This window comes from Pinus tabuliformis, chromosome 3_2 (genome assembly GCF_031772625.1).
Source record: "Pinus tabuliformis cultivar Carrire ecotype Pingquan chromosome 3_2, CPIR1, whole genome shotgun sequence".
Lineage (NCBI taxonomy): Eukaryota > Viridiplantae > Streptophyta > Pinopsida > Pinales > Pinaceae > Pinus > Pinus tabuliformis.
The window spans coordinates 948,088,405-948,101,912 of NC_142302.1; positions in this window are offsets into that span (position 1 = coordinate 948,088,405).

Sequence of the window (13,508 nt, forward strand, 5' to 3'; positions counted from 1 at the left end):
CCATAGCAACCAAGAAACAAATTTTTAAAATTTTGGAGCAATTTGAAATTTTTTGAAAATTTGCAGGAAATGACACACAGAAGCACTGCGCAGAGGTGCGACCCTTTTTCCCTGGACATCCAAATGCAGTTTTTCCTACATGGATGAGTGTGTTATCACAAAATCAAGCACTGAAGGCTGCCAATCGGCAAGACTCTGTGTAACTATTTCAAACCAAGCTTTGGACTAAGGCTTAGCCTCCTTAGTCTGAGAGGGCTCTCTCACAGGTTATGAATATTGACTAAAGACAAGATGACTAACTCTTATAAGACACATGAAAAATATGCTGGCTGGACAACATTGAATTTAGTCCCATTGGGCTTATGAAGTCTCTTATATCTCAGTAAACAATAACACTATCTTTTCATAGAAATCAGGGCACTTAACATCTAAATGTTCAAACATAATTTTGAAACCACAGTTTGCCAAGGCATACAGGAAGTCAGAGCATGATCCATGAGTTCTGAGTGATTATGCATTAACAAAACTGTAAAAGAACCTTAAAGAAAGAATACCATCACACATTTGAACAAGAAAATCCATTGTGAATCCTGAGAAGAAAACACAGTCATTTGCATTACTGAAATTTGTTTATACATAAACCAAAACAGTCTTCTCCAAAACATCCAACCCCCCTTACATCAAAGTTTGATCTATATATAGAGGTACACCCTTAACTAATTTTAGCTTCCTCCTCCAGCATGAGGGGAGCTCGATGACTGCTACTAATTACCCCTATCTACCATTTAACTAACTCATTAAATACATTAAGTGCTGAGCTGTAATTACAAAGAGTCCTAACTAAACTAAAACTCTGATTTTATTCTCCTCGTAGCATGATTCTTTCTTGATCCTTGACACCTGTCTCCTTAAAGTTTGGCCGAGATAGCTGAGAGAAGGATGCAATGAACAAGCTAGCTTTGGATACTGAATGCGCTGATGGTTCATTAATCATAAGGATAAAACCCCTGTTTTTCCGGTCTTTGTCTCCCATCATTCTTCAAAAATTAAGCAGCATGTTTCCAGCTCTTTAATACCCCAAAAATAACGAGCATCACCATATTCCCAAATGTGCTGGAAGCTTTGTTGATTGAACAGGTGTACCAACCAACTTCTCGTATGCAGTTCCCTCAAAACCCTAATCACCGAGAATAAAGTGGCTTTATAACCAAAAATCTTAAACTTAAGTTAAAAGATTTCACCTTTTGTTAAAGGTACACCTGGCATATGTTGAATGGCTGTAGCAGCTTCCTTTGATCCCTTTCATGTCACTGAGGTGTTCCCTTTGCAAATTTCTTATTCTTCTTTCAAATTGTTTGCCTGTGTTTTTAAAAACAACACCTACAGCAGTTTCGCAATTTCGTAGCGCGCTACGAAACTGCGAAACTGTTTTAAACAATTTCCATTTTCCTTGAGATTTTTACTGCTCTGCCACCTGATTGCAAAACTCTTTTTTACCTTGGATATGTACAGCAGGGTTTACATGCCTTCAAAATAATGGAACTTAAACAAAATTTGACAAAATTTAGAACATGACCTTTCTCACCATCAATGAGCAGCCAGTTAACCTAGCTGTGCTTTTAAATCTGCAACTTTTCTCCTTAAAGCTTTGTTTTCAGCTCTTAAACTCATGTTCATTTTTCTGATGAGTTTAGCTTGTTTAAGAGCTGGAACTGTCCATGTATATACATCAGCCACTAAATCTACTTGACCCACTAGGTTTTTACTACCTTTTAACACAGCTCTTCGATAGTTGGCATACCTGACTGCACGCTCCCTAGTGACATTCTTTGCTTTGGCAATTTCATCTTTTGCTGCCTCCATCTGGTTCTTTATGGCTATGATATTACCCCCTTGGGAAATAATGACTGTTCTGTTCTTGCCTTTTTGCTTGATTTGTTTTGCCTCCTCTGTTCTAGACAGCTCTTCAACTACCTCTGTTCTGGGCATCTTTAAAACTTTCTCTCCTTTATGCAGCTTCTCAGCTTCTCTGACTTGTTTCCTTGTGACCGGCCTTCGTGGTTTGAAAATAAATTCCTCACCAGGTTCATCAAATTTTAGTCTCTTTGAAGCTTTGGACTTTTTAGTGTTCTCCGGTGATGATTGAGTTAAATCAATGTGCATTGGTTCAATGTGCACTGGTTCAACCTGCTCAAACTCAATTGCCTCAAGCAAATCACTCAAACTGGCCTTAGATATTGGACTTTCCTCAACAGCTACTAATTTGCCCTTCTCTTTGCTTAATTGACTCCTTGTCTTAACTCTTGATACTTTTTCTGACCCACTTGATCCAGGTACATCTTTCTTGTGCTTGACCTCTTCTTTTGATGATGGCTGAGGTGGCTCTTTAATAACCAAGGGCTTCACTGATTTTTTTAATTTAGTCTTGGTCTTCTTTTTATCCTTTACCTCCCTTCTAAGCTCAGCTATTGTGGGTTCCTCAACTGATTCTTCTCTTTCTTTAACCGACTGTGGAGTAAGGCCTGTTTTACTCTGAAAACCAACCATAAAGATGAAAGAGTTCCAATCCCTACCAATTTTCTGAAGACCATCCAGCACTAACAGTTTCACCAAACCATGATGAAATAATGATGTCTCACAGTCATCCTTCCTTAATTGCACTTTATCACACATTTTGTTGAGACTACGAAACAGGTAAAATGGAATATCTATGGATGCTTTACCAGTAAAGTGCAACAACAACTTAAAGTGATAGGAGTAAACCTTGTTATATCTACCCTCACAGGTTAAATACTTTTGAATGCATGTAAGAAGCAGAGCATAGTGCTCCTTAACATAGCTTCTAGGGACAGCCTTTGTTAAATCCTCATTTACATATGCCTCTTTAAGAAATTCTTTGCAGGGGTTCAAATCAAATTTAAAGTTTTTAAACCACTCCTGCCCCCCTCTTGGAATCTCAGTTACATTAGCAATTTCCTCTGGAGATACTTGAAATTCTAACATAGATACTTTAGAACTTAAACCTGTAAAGTTCAAGGCAAACTCCTTTGTTACCTGAGCATGGCCACCCTGCAGCTTCTCACAGAAATTCCAACAGCCAGCATCCTTGAAAGCTTTCCTGACACCTTCGTCTCTCAATGCAAGGTCCAATCCTTCAGGCTCCATTCTCTGACATCTTCCAGACCTATGCTCCTTTCTCTCCATTCTGCTTTCAAAATTTTTGCACAGAGAATGACCTCCAGCCTCAGCTCAAATGGCAAATTCAAATTTTTAGAACGCAGGCTCGCTTGAAAAAGAAACTCGGGCCCATTTGCAATTCGGATATCTTATCACACAAGCTGGCCACTTTTTGCATCATTTACAAACATCATAAAACATCCATGCATGATAAAAACGTTAGAATGATTTTTATGTACATGCCTATGAATCTATTGGTGGAGTGATGGCTCATAAGTGTTTGGGAGGTACGCCAACTGACAATAACCGGACGGAGACAATGACTCACCCCCAGATGTGACCCTTTAGGAATCTGCGCTGCAAAATGCCCGAAACTGCGATTTCGTAGCGCAGATAGTTATAAATTAGCAAAATGCGCTGCAAAATGGCTGGATGCTGACGCGCTGCGAAAAGGCTAAAACATCATTGCGCTTCAAAATCAACCAATAAGACTGCGCTGCGAAAATACGGAAAGGACCAGTGACATGTACAAGATAAGACATGGCGTATGCAATCATGATGGAGGATGACCAATAGTATTAGATAATGATTCACATCAAGACCCTTTAGAAACATGACCCCTAAGTAAGAAACATAGGACAAAAATCCATTTGACACCAATTTTTTGACAGTGAACTTTGGACAAAAATTATATACATGTGACTGTAATTCTAGGTGATAACAGAGTGCATAATGATGATTACATGCCAAATCTAAGCTTTTTTTTTCATGAAGGCTTCCTATTTTGATCAGAAACTCAAAGAACCTCACCTTTTTCATGCCCCTGCCATTAAATCTAGATTGGCGCAACACTTCTGAGTAAGGTTGCAAAAATTAAGTTTTAAAGGCCTTCCCATGGGCCATTTTCAAAAATTAAAGATGTTCTAGAAACTAGACAAACAATGCTAGTGTACTGTTCTTTCATATTTCAATTTTGACTTGGGAAAGATACCTAAAAATGGAATCAAATAGGCGTGACCCTTCTGCAAAATTTATTGTTTTGGTTCATGCTGGTGCGACCTTTTTGTTCACTGGCGCGACCCTTCTGGTTCTAGCACGACCCATCTAGTCTGAGAACATTTTGAGCACTAAATGATGGAAAATTCAAGATATTATGATCTATTAATGTTAATTTAGGTTTCTTAGTTGGTTTTTTCCTCACTTTAAGACAAAAGTTGTAATTAATGAGGAGATATGCTCTCCTAAACTTTAGCCTAAATTGTGGAAATTGTCTCAACTATCCTAGTTTTTAGGTGAGGACTCATCAAAGCGAGTTATGACGAGCCTTGAATAGAATTTTCAACCTGATGAGATTTCATATGTTGTATTTTCCTATATAATTTGGAAGAGAATAATTTTCCAGGGGTTGGACGTTTGAGGAGAGAACCATTGTAGCCTGTATTTAACATTTTGGGAAATCAAAGGACACAGTTTGCAGCTATTATTTAGGAATTCCTGTGCAGTAAGTTTATGATGTTGCTTTTCCTCTGCTATTACTTTATATGAATGATATTTAGCTTCCTTTTCCATTCATCATCTCTTCAATAGTTTTCCTTGCAATTTATAAACATAATTCTTTTCACTAAGCTCTATTTTGATGGAAAATTATTATATGTTATTTTCACTCTTTCTTAATGAATTCATGTCTCATGCTCATTAAGACCTTCATGCTTCTTCTCAACACCATACTACACCGACAAAACCTAAAATCCATCACAAAATTGTTGCTACCTTTCTCCTTCATATCTTTGTTGTTGTAATCCTTTGACCCTCTGACCTAGCTACTTGGTTTTTCTCCCTTATCCAGCATTAAAAACCATAAATTTTCCAAAACCTACCTAAGCCTAGCTATCTAGACTAAAATCCTTTACATCTCAGTCATATATTGGCTGTGATTCCATAGAGAGAGCTCTCTCTGGTTTGGTAGAGCTAGCTACCAAACTAAAATCTTGGTCTATGGTTACCTCCACCGATTCCTCTCAGCCTGGGACATTGTGAAGGAGAAAATCTTGGTGTCGTTGTTAAGGAAATGGCTGTTATATCATTCCTAGGGTCAATTCTATTAGTTATTTCAAGACTGGTTCTGTGGGTGAAAGATTCCAGTATCCAAAGGAAGGTTGATTTAAGTAATCACATCAAGTTCAAGTCGTAAAAAATATGGCTCCTAAAATATACATGAGGTCAAATCCTGACCCAAATCCACCTACTATTGTTGATGATCCAAAGAAGTTACTTAAGAAACTCAAAACTCCTATTCTTGAAAGTGAACCTAGAAAATTGATATAATCTACATCTCTACCTAATCAAGTATTGACTATTGAGGATATTTATTTTGATATTTAGTTTGAGCAATCTTTGTTTCAATCTAAATCCGAGTCTTCCCTTTCGGAAGTGGTTTTTGATCCTATTAAGTTTGATTCCTACCTCCCTTCTGCTAAATCTAATTTTCCAAAATTGATCATGAGTTGTGGTTAAATTTTGATAAACTTAAAATCTTAGTAGACTAACTTCAAATCACTGTTGAAAAAGCTTACATTCAATATCATCTTGAAGACCTGGCTATTGCTTCATCCTCTACTTCATCTCTAAACACATCAACTACGTCATCTGCTTGTTAGTTTACCACTATCCCCACTAGTCTCATCATCTGTATCAACACAGCCTACTGTAATACTTACACAACCCATTGTAGTACATCTTCTACCTCCTTCAGTAATCATGGCATGGTTTTCTCCTTTATTATTACCTGGTCAAATTGCTTCCCTACCTGATAACTATGGTCAAATACTCCGTCTTTTTTATAGAACATCAGTGATTACAACTCAGCAACATGTTGAAAAATTGATAAATTTTATTGACCTTGAAGAGGTCGATGAGGAGGATGCAAAGATGAGAATCATAGCCCAGAGTTTTTCCAGAGATGTGAAGAAATGGTTTCGCAGTTTGGCATCCAATTCCATCAATAATTCCCAGTGTTGATAGAGTTATTCTTATCCAAGTGGAAGAAGAAGAAAAATCAATTACAGATTTTGGTTGAGTCTAGTGATATGAAAAGAAATCCAAATGATTCAGTGTATTATTTTACAACACGGTTCAATCTGGTTTATAATTCCATCCCTAATGACATGAAACCTCCCCTAGTTTAGCCCTTCTCCACTATCTTGATGCCTTCGATCCAGGCATGACATATAAACTTAGGGAGAGAGATTCTGCAACTTTGGAAGAAATGCAGCGGAATGCTATAAGTGTGGAAGCCAATTTTCTTATCAAAAAGTTCAAAATCAAACTAGAGAAACCTGAGAAGAATGTCACCATTAAGGAGGAGTTATCTTCTTCTTCTAAGGTAAAGCTTGACACTCTGATTAAAACAATGGAAAGGATGATCGACAGAATGACCATTTCTAATAGACAAGTGGAGCCTTCGATAAGGAATCCAAACTATAGGGGCCAACAGAAATCACAATTCTGAAATAAGCAAAAAGAACAGAAAAATCAGGATCTTCAAGGATAGATCAGAACACCATTTCAGCAAAACTACACACAAGGCCCGAAAGATGATGAAGAAGAAATTGCTAAGGCTAATCATTTCTTTGAGGAGGATGAATCACCTATTTTTTTGACTGAGGAAGATCAATTTTCTCAGGAATCAATAACACCAAGTGATCAACAGCTTGTCCTTGCCAATGATGATTCATGGGCAATTTAGACTAGAGAGTATCAAAGGGGATATCAAAATGCCCTCAATCATTTTTAGAAACAATACAACTTGAGGAGAAAAAAATGTCCCTGTCACATTACATCATAAAACACTGAATGTTCAGAAATATACAATGGATAAAGAAGTTGCTCTTGTAGATCAAAACAGAGAAAAATAAATTGTCATTCTGAGTCGGGATAAAAATAATGAAGCTTCTACTAGCAATGTGAGGAAGGACAAGGAGGTTCAAACTAAAAGTCAGAAAAAGGAATCTCAAGCCAAAGGACAGCCTAAAAGGAAGGAAACTGTAGCAAAAGAGGTAGAAAAAAAATCTAATATTTTTAGTTTAGAGAATGAAATTTCCAAATTGAAGGTTTCAATTCCTCTAACTAAACTAGTCAATAATGAAAAGTACAAATTCCATATTGCTAAGATGTTGAAAGTAGATCAAATGTCAGATACTATCAATGTTGTCGATGATGAGCCTGAAATTTTATTTGGTCCAGATGTAGAGGGAAGTCCTGAGGATAATGATGTTCCCCATTTTTATCTTATTTTGAAACTCCATGAGTTTATACTCTATAATGCCATGTTAGATTCTAATGCCTCACATAACCTGATGACAAAAGCTATTATGGACAAACTAGGATTAGAGATTAATCGACCTTACCATGATTTGTATTCTTTTGATTTGAGGAGAGATAAATTCCTTGGCCTTATCAAATATTTAGTAGTGTCCCTCGACCAAATCCTAGCCAAAAATGTATTGATGGATGTAGTGGTCGCCGATATACCTCCACGGTTTGGCATGTTGCTTTCACGGTCTTGGGGGGAAAAGATGAAAGGAACCTTGCAACTTGATTTTTCATATGCTACTATACCGGTATTTGGGTAGCTCATAAAACTATACCAGGAGAAGAAGATGAAATTCATGATTAGTATTAAAGAAAGACAAAATAATCACCCTATCCATGTTGTACATATTGATCTAGAGTCTTTCATTTTGTATAGTGATTTGAATCCAGTTGATGATGATAGTCAAATTGTTCAAATTTCAAAAGTTTCGGATGTCATAAGTAGTGTACAGAAAGATTTGATTGCATAAAAACAAGAAAACGTTACTAAAAGTTTGCAGCCAAAAATTTCATCTGAAGAGATTGTTGAATCAGTGCCAAAAACTTAAATTGTTGAGAGAATAAGTCATCCTCCAAAAAATCAAAAAGACCAGTCCTCTAAAATTTTGTTTCCCGATGAAGAAGAAGGTCTTTGGACCATGGAGTTTGATGGTGCAATGGGGAAGGAAGGAGCTAGGATCGGCATGTGGATTCATGGCCCCTTACATTAGTCATGTAAAATTCCTTGAAATGTAAGATTAAGTTCTTATAAATTGGCTTTTGATTGCTCGAATAATGAGGCGGAGTACGAAGCACTGATTGCTAGCCTTAAAATTCTAAAAAAACTAGGAGCGAAGAGAATTTTAGTTTATGGCAACTCCGAGTTAATAATTAAACAAGTAAAAGGGGAGTACCAGGGCAAGCATCCAAGGATGTGAGCTTATAGAAATGTTGTCCTTGACATTCTTAAAACTTTTTCATAGTAAACTTTATCTTTGATCCCTAGAACTTAGAATATGATGGTTGATTCTCTTGCTGTTGTAGCAAGTATGGTTAAGATTCCTACCTGTTCAGGTAAGAAATATTCAATTCATGTCAAACACCGCCTAGCTGTCCCTGACAATCTGAGATATTGGCAGGTGTTTTGGGACGACAAACAGGTCAATAACGTTTTGCAGATGGAGGGTGAATTTCTAAATTCCCATATTGATGATACAAGTGCTGAAGATGATCAGGAAATTGAAGCAACAGAGGTTGAACTGTGGGAGTTGAAAGACAATAAAACTCCATGAGGTCTTGTACCTTTGGAGGAGTTATTTGATCGTGATGATGTTGCTAGAAAGCCCAACATGGTCCCTATAGAGAAAGGTGTTTAGGATGTAAAATTTGGTACAATAGATAAGCCCAATATGGTCAAATTATCAAAGTCTCTATCTCCTGAGATCAAAAGTAAGTATATTTCTTTGTTGACAAAGTTCTCTGAAGTATTTGCTTGGGACTATTCAGATTTAAAGGAGTATGATAAAAACATCATTCAGCACACTATACCGGTCAAACCTGATCAAAAGCCATTTCACCAATAGCTGAGGAAGATTAATCCTAAGTTGCTACCATCCATCGAAAAAGAGATAAATAGGCTTTATAAATCTGGTATTATAGTTCCTATTCGATTTCTGAATGGATGTCAAATCTTGTGTCGGTGAGAAAGAAGATCAGGGAGATTCGCCTTTGTATCGGTTTCAGAAATTTGAAAAAAGTGTCCTTAAATGACAACTATCCCTTGCCAAAGATGGACCATATCCTGCAAAGGGTAGTTGGATCTTCCAAAATGTCATTGCTTGATGGATACTCAGGCTACAATCATATTTTAGTGCATAAGGATGATCAGCTGAAAATAGCCTTCACAACACCATGGGGTACATTTATGTACGCCAAAATGTCGTTTGGATTAAAGAATGCAGGAGCTACATTCCAGCAGGCTATGGACATTTCTTTCGCCAATGAAAGGATGTTTTTCTAGTCATTTATTTAGATGATCTCACAGTTTTTTCTAAATCTGATGATGAACATTTACATCATCTAAGAATTGTCTTTTAGAGATGCAGAAAATTTGGCATTTCACTGAATCCTAAAAATATCCATTTCACCATGGAGGAAGGTAAGCTACTAGGAAACATCATTTCCAAGGATGGCATCCGGATTGACCTTGCAAGAGTTGAAGCTATTCAACAATTAGATTTTCTGAGGAATAAAAAAGAAATTCAGTCATTCAATGGGAAAATTAAATTTTTAAGGAGATTCATCCCCAACCTCACTGAACATTTGAGAGAGATGACAGACATGCTGAAAAAGGACAGTGACGTAAGATGGTCTAAAGATTCCATGAATTCTTCCAATGCAGTCAAATTTTCATTATCTACTTCTTCTACTTTAATCAATCCCAACTATACTCTAGATTTTATCATATTTTCATTTGCCTTGGAACATACTTTAGCAGCAGTCTTGACGCAAAAGAAGGATCAGAAAAATGAACAACCCATAGAATTTTTCATTCGGACAATAAGGGATGCAACACTGAAATACAACATTATTTAGAAGTAGGATTTGGCTTTCGTAAAAGTGTTTAAAGGATTCCAAGTATGTATTCTTCATTCTCATACTATAGCTTATGTTCCAACAACAGCAGTAAAGGAATTCCTTATGCACACTGATCTAGAAGGTCAGAGAGGAAAATGGAAAGCAACAATGTTAGAATATGATATGGAAATAAAGCTAACAAAGCTCATTAAGGGACAAGGTTTACCCAAACTCATGGTTGAATCTAATTTGCATGCATTAGATATCAATCTGATCGCTGCCCTTTCCGAAGAAGAAGCAGAAGATTCACAGGTATAGGTGTCATATATGTTCACTTCATCTCCATGGTACTCCAACATAGTTTATGTATTGCAGCATTTAAATCCTCCGCCGGAAGTGCCCAAAGGTAAAAGTAGATCATTAAAACTGAAAGCTTCAAAATATTTTGTTCTTGACATTGTTTTGTTTTGGAAAGATCAGGGTGGTGTATTGTTGAACTGTCTTGTTGAAAATGAAGCTAAGGATGTAATGACAGATTTCCACAAAGGAGATTGTGATGGCCACCTATTTTGGAAAACCATAGCCAACAAAATATTGAGGGTTGGGTTTGTAGAAATTTCCACTGTAGATCACCGGATAATGCAATATTCTAAAGCAAAATACTTGATCTACTTCTACTATCAAACTTTATGGAAGCTTAATCGAATAGAGCAAGATAAATGAGAACACATATAACTGAGAATGAGAAATCAATCACATGTAATGTTGGCATTATGATGTATGTGATGTACTTGATGGCAACCCACTTGTAGCAGAACAACTCACTTGAACTAGATGAAGAGATATCAGATGTGACAGAATGTATGACAGTAGTGTTTACACATGTGATGGAATGTAGGGAAACTTCACGGAATCAGTTCAGAAGGCAACTCACTCAGATGACAAATCACAGTACAACATGTTAACATCACAGAGTTAAAGAGCAGACTTGAAAGAATGATGAAAGAGAGGTATACGTAGGTTCACCATTGGCCAAGTCGCGTATACACATGGGTTCACTATATAGAAGTCGCATACACGTAAAAACGCACTTTCACAGAAGGAAAAGTGTGTATACCTTGGAAAACTAAATTTTTGGTCCGAAGTATTTGGTCCATGGTATTTTGATCCATGGTATTAGTCCAAGGTATCTGGTCCAAGGTATTGACCCCAGGTATTGGGTCCAAGGTATTGGTCCTAAGTGGTTTTGGTCCATGGTATTGAGAAAGGCCTAAAACTATAAAACGAGGAGAAGATCATTAGGCCAAGGCACTCAAGTATTGAATATCTGATGAAGAGCGAGATATAGTATGATGATTATTAGGTTATGGTGCATTGTTGTGCTTTTTTTGAACCAAGGATAAACCTTACCGCTTGATGAAGGATAAGATCTAATTATGTATCAGGATCTTAAGGCTTGAAGTGAATTATCTTTATGTGTTTTGATCATTTATCTGAATAAATGGCGCATGTTGTAGTCTGTAAATATGATGATATGGGTATGACTGAAGTCTGGAATTGTTGTAATGTTTAAATCATCATTTACAGATCTGTATGCAGGTTTGCCTTGAGGAAAGCACGTATGCACGTAGCTTTGACACATGGAAGTAGTGTATACCTTATAAAATATGCTTTAGCTACTTCTGTTTGTTTTTGCAGTGTTCTGGGTTCTGGCTTGGGTTCTGGTTACTGTATTCTGGTGACAGCATTCTGAAAGATCAGATTGATGGGGTGTCAAAGTGATAGATTGATTTGGTTGTGGTTGGTTTAATAGGAGATTGGTTGATGCAGATATATTTGATAATTGAATGATGTTGTTGATGGATCTAGTCTGAAAATTTATGAAATGTGGTCCCTAGAAGAAAAGAGAAGGTTGTATCCTTCTGTAGGCCAGCACCTACATACTAGTAAACTTATCAACTAGTACAAGAGTTAGGGGGTTTGTTATAGACATTTTTGTGCCTTACAGCTTTAAGCATGAAATGTCCATAATCCAAGGGATCCAAAGTCCCTAAAAGTGTTGTTCCTGCCCCTAAAGGAACAAGGTCAACCATTGACAGCTTCTCCCAGAAGTTCTCCACCTGAAACTACTCAGAACTAGTCAAATCAGGATCAATTCAAGTGCTCCACTAGCTGCCTGCGTTGCAAAGCACCATAGTACACTAGCTAAGTGTGTTGCAACGCACCTAAATGCACTACCAGGGTACGCTGAGCGAGAAATGCCAAATGGCAGTGTCATTCCGCGAGGTGTACAGACAATGGAAGCTTCCAAAATCTTCCTCAATGACACTTGCCTCATTGAGTTCGACCAAGGATGAGTAAGAGGCTCTCAGCCTCCAAGTGGAAGCAAGAACTGATAGAGAGAAGCCACAAGTAAAAACATAAGCTGTCTCATCCTCTCTGCTTACATCTATATATGGATCCCTCATCCCAGAGATCCAGGGGGCTGGAATTTTGTACTTTGCAGAGAATTGTTGTTGGTTTTGAGATTGAGATTAGTGCATTGGGTGATTTATGCTTTGTTGGAGGTGAGGAAGGGATTCCTTTGCTGGGAGGTAGATGATGGATCGGGACTCACTTGGTTGTATCTCCTCTTGGACTTTCTTATCATATCAATAAAACTATTTGAGTTTCTCCTACATGTTGTGTATCAATGATGCTTTGTTATATTTGCATGTTTAGCTTAAATCTGATCCTAAGCTATTTATGAATGTAAATCTATGTCTTCTGTGTAGTTTTCCTCTTCTGTGATCTTGCAGGAACTTGGTGAAGCTGGGCGAGTAAGGGAGCAGGTAGCAGGAAGCAAACAAAGAGGAGAGCGATTGGATCAACAAACTAGCGAAAGACACAGGTTAGTTACATCCTTCCTCTTCGTTTACATTTCATAAAGAAGAATACGAAAATAGTTTTCCTTGTTTGTTGCTAAGGCACTGTCACACCTTAGAGTGGGATAGGGGCGTTCTGAATAGATACTTTTCCCAACAACAAAATGGCGACTCCGCTGGGGATCGTGTCTAGTTATTTTATTTGTGTTTCTATTGTTGTTCATCTCATAAACTCAGGAGTGGCGAATCGAACTGAATTTTCCATTTACAAATGCAAAGTAGAGATCTACTACTCTAGTCCATTCATTGGGCATGTTTATGATCTGAACAGTTGATCCACAAATGCTCTAATTTACCTTTGTGATATCTCTTAGTCCTCCTTTAAATCATCCCTCTGATTGTACCTTACTGATAGCTTTTATCCGGCCAAAAACCATAGATTAAACTGCAAACCGTGACCCAGAACCCAGAGAAAATTCTCATTTCTGCTTCAGCGCAGGCTCTGTGAAGAGGTTCTACATTTCAACGCAGGTCCCGAGA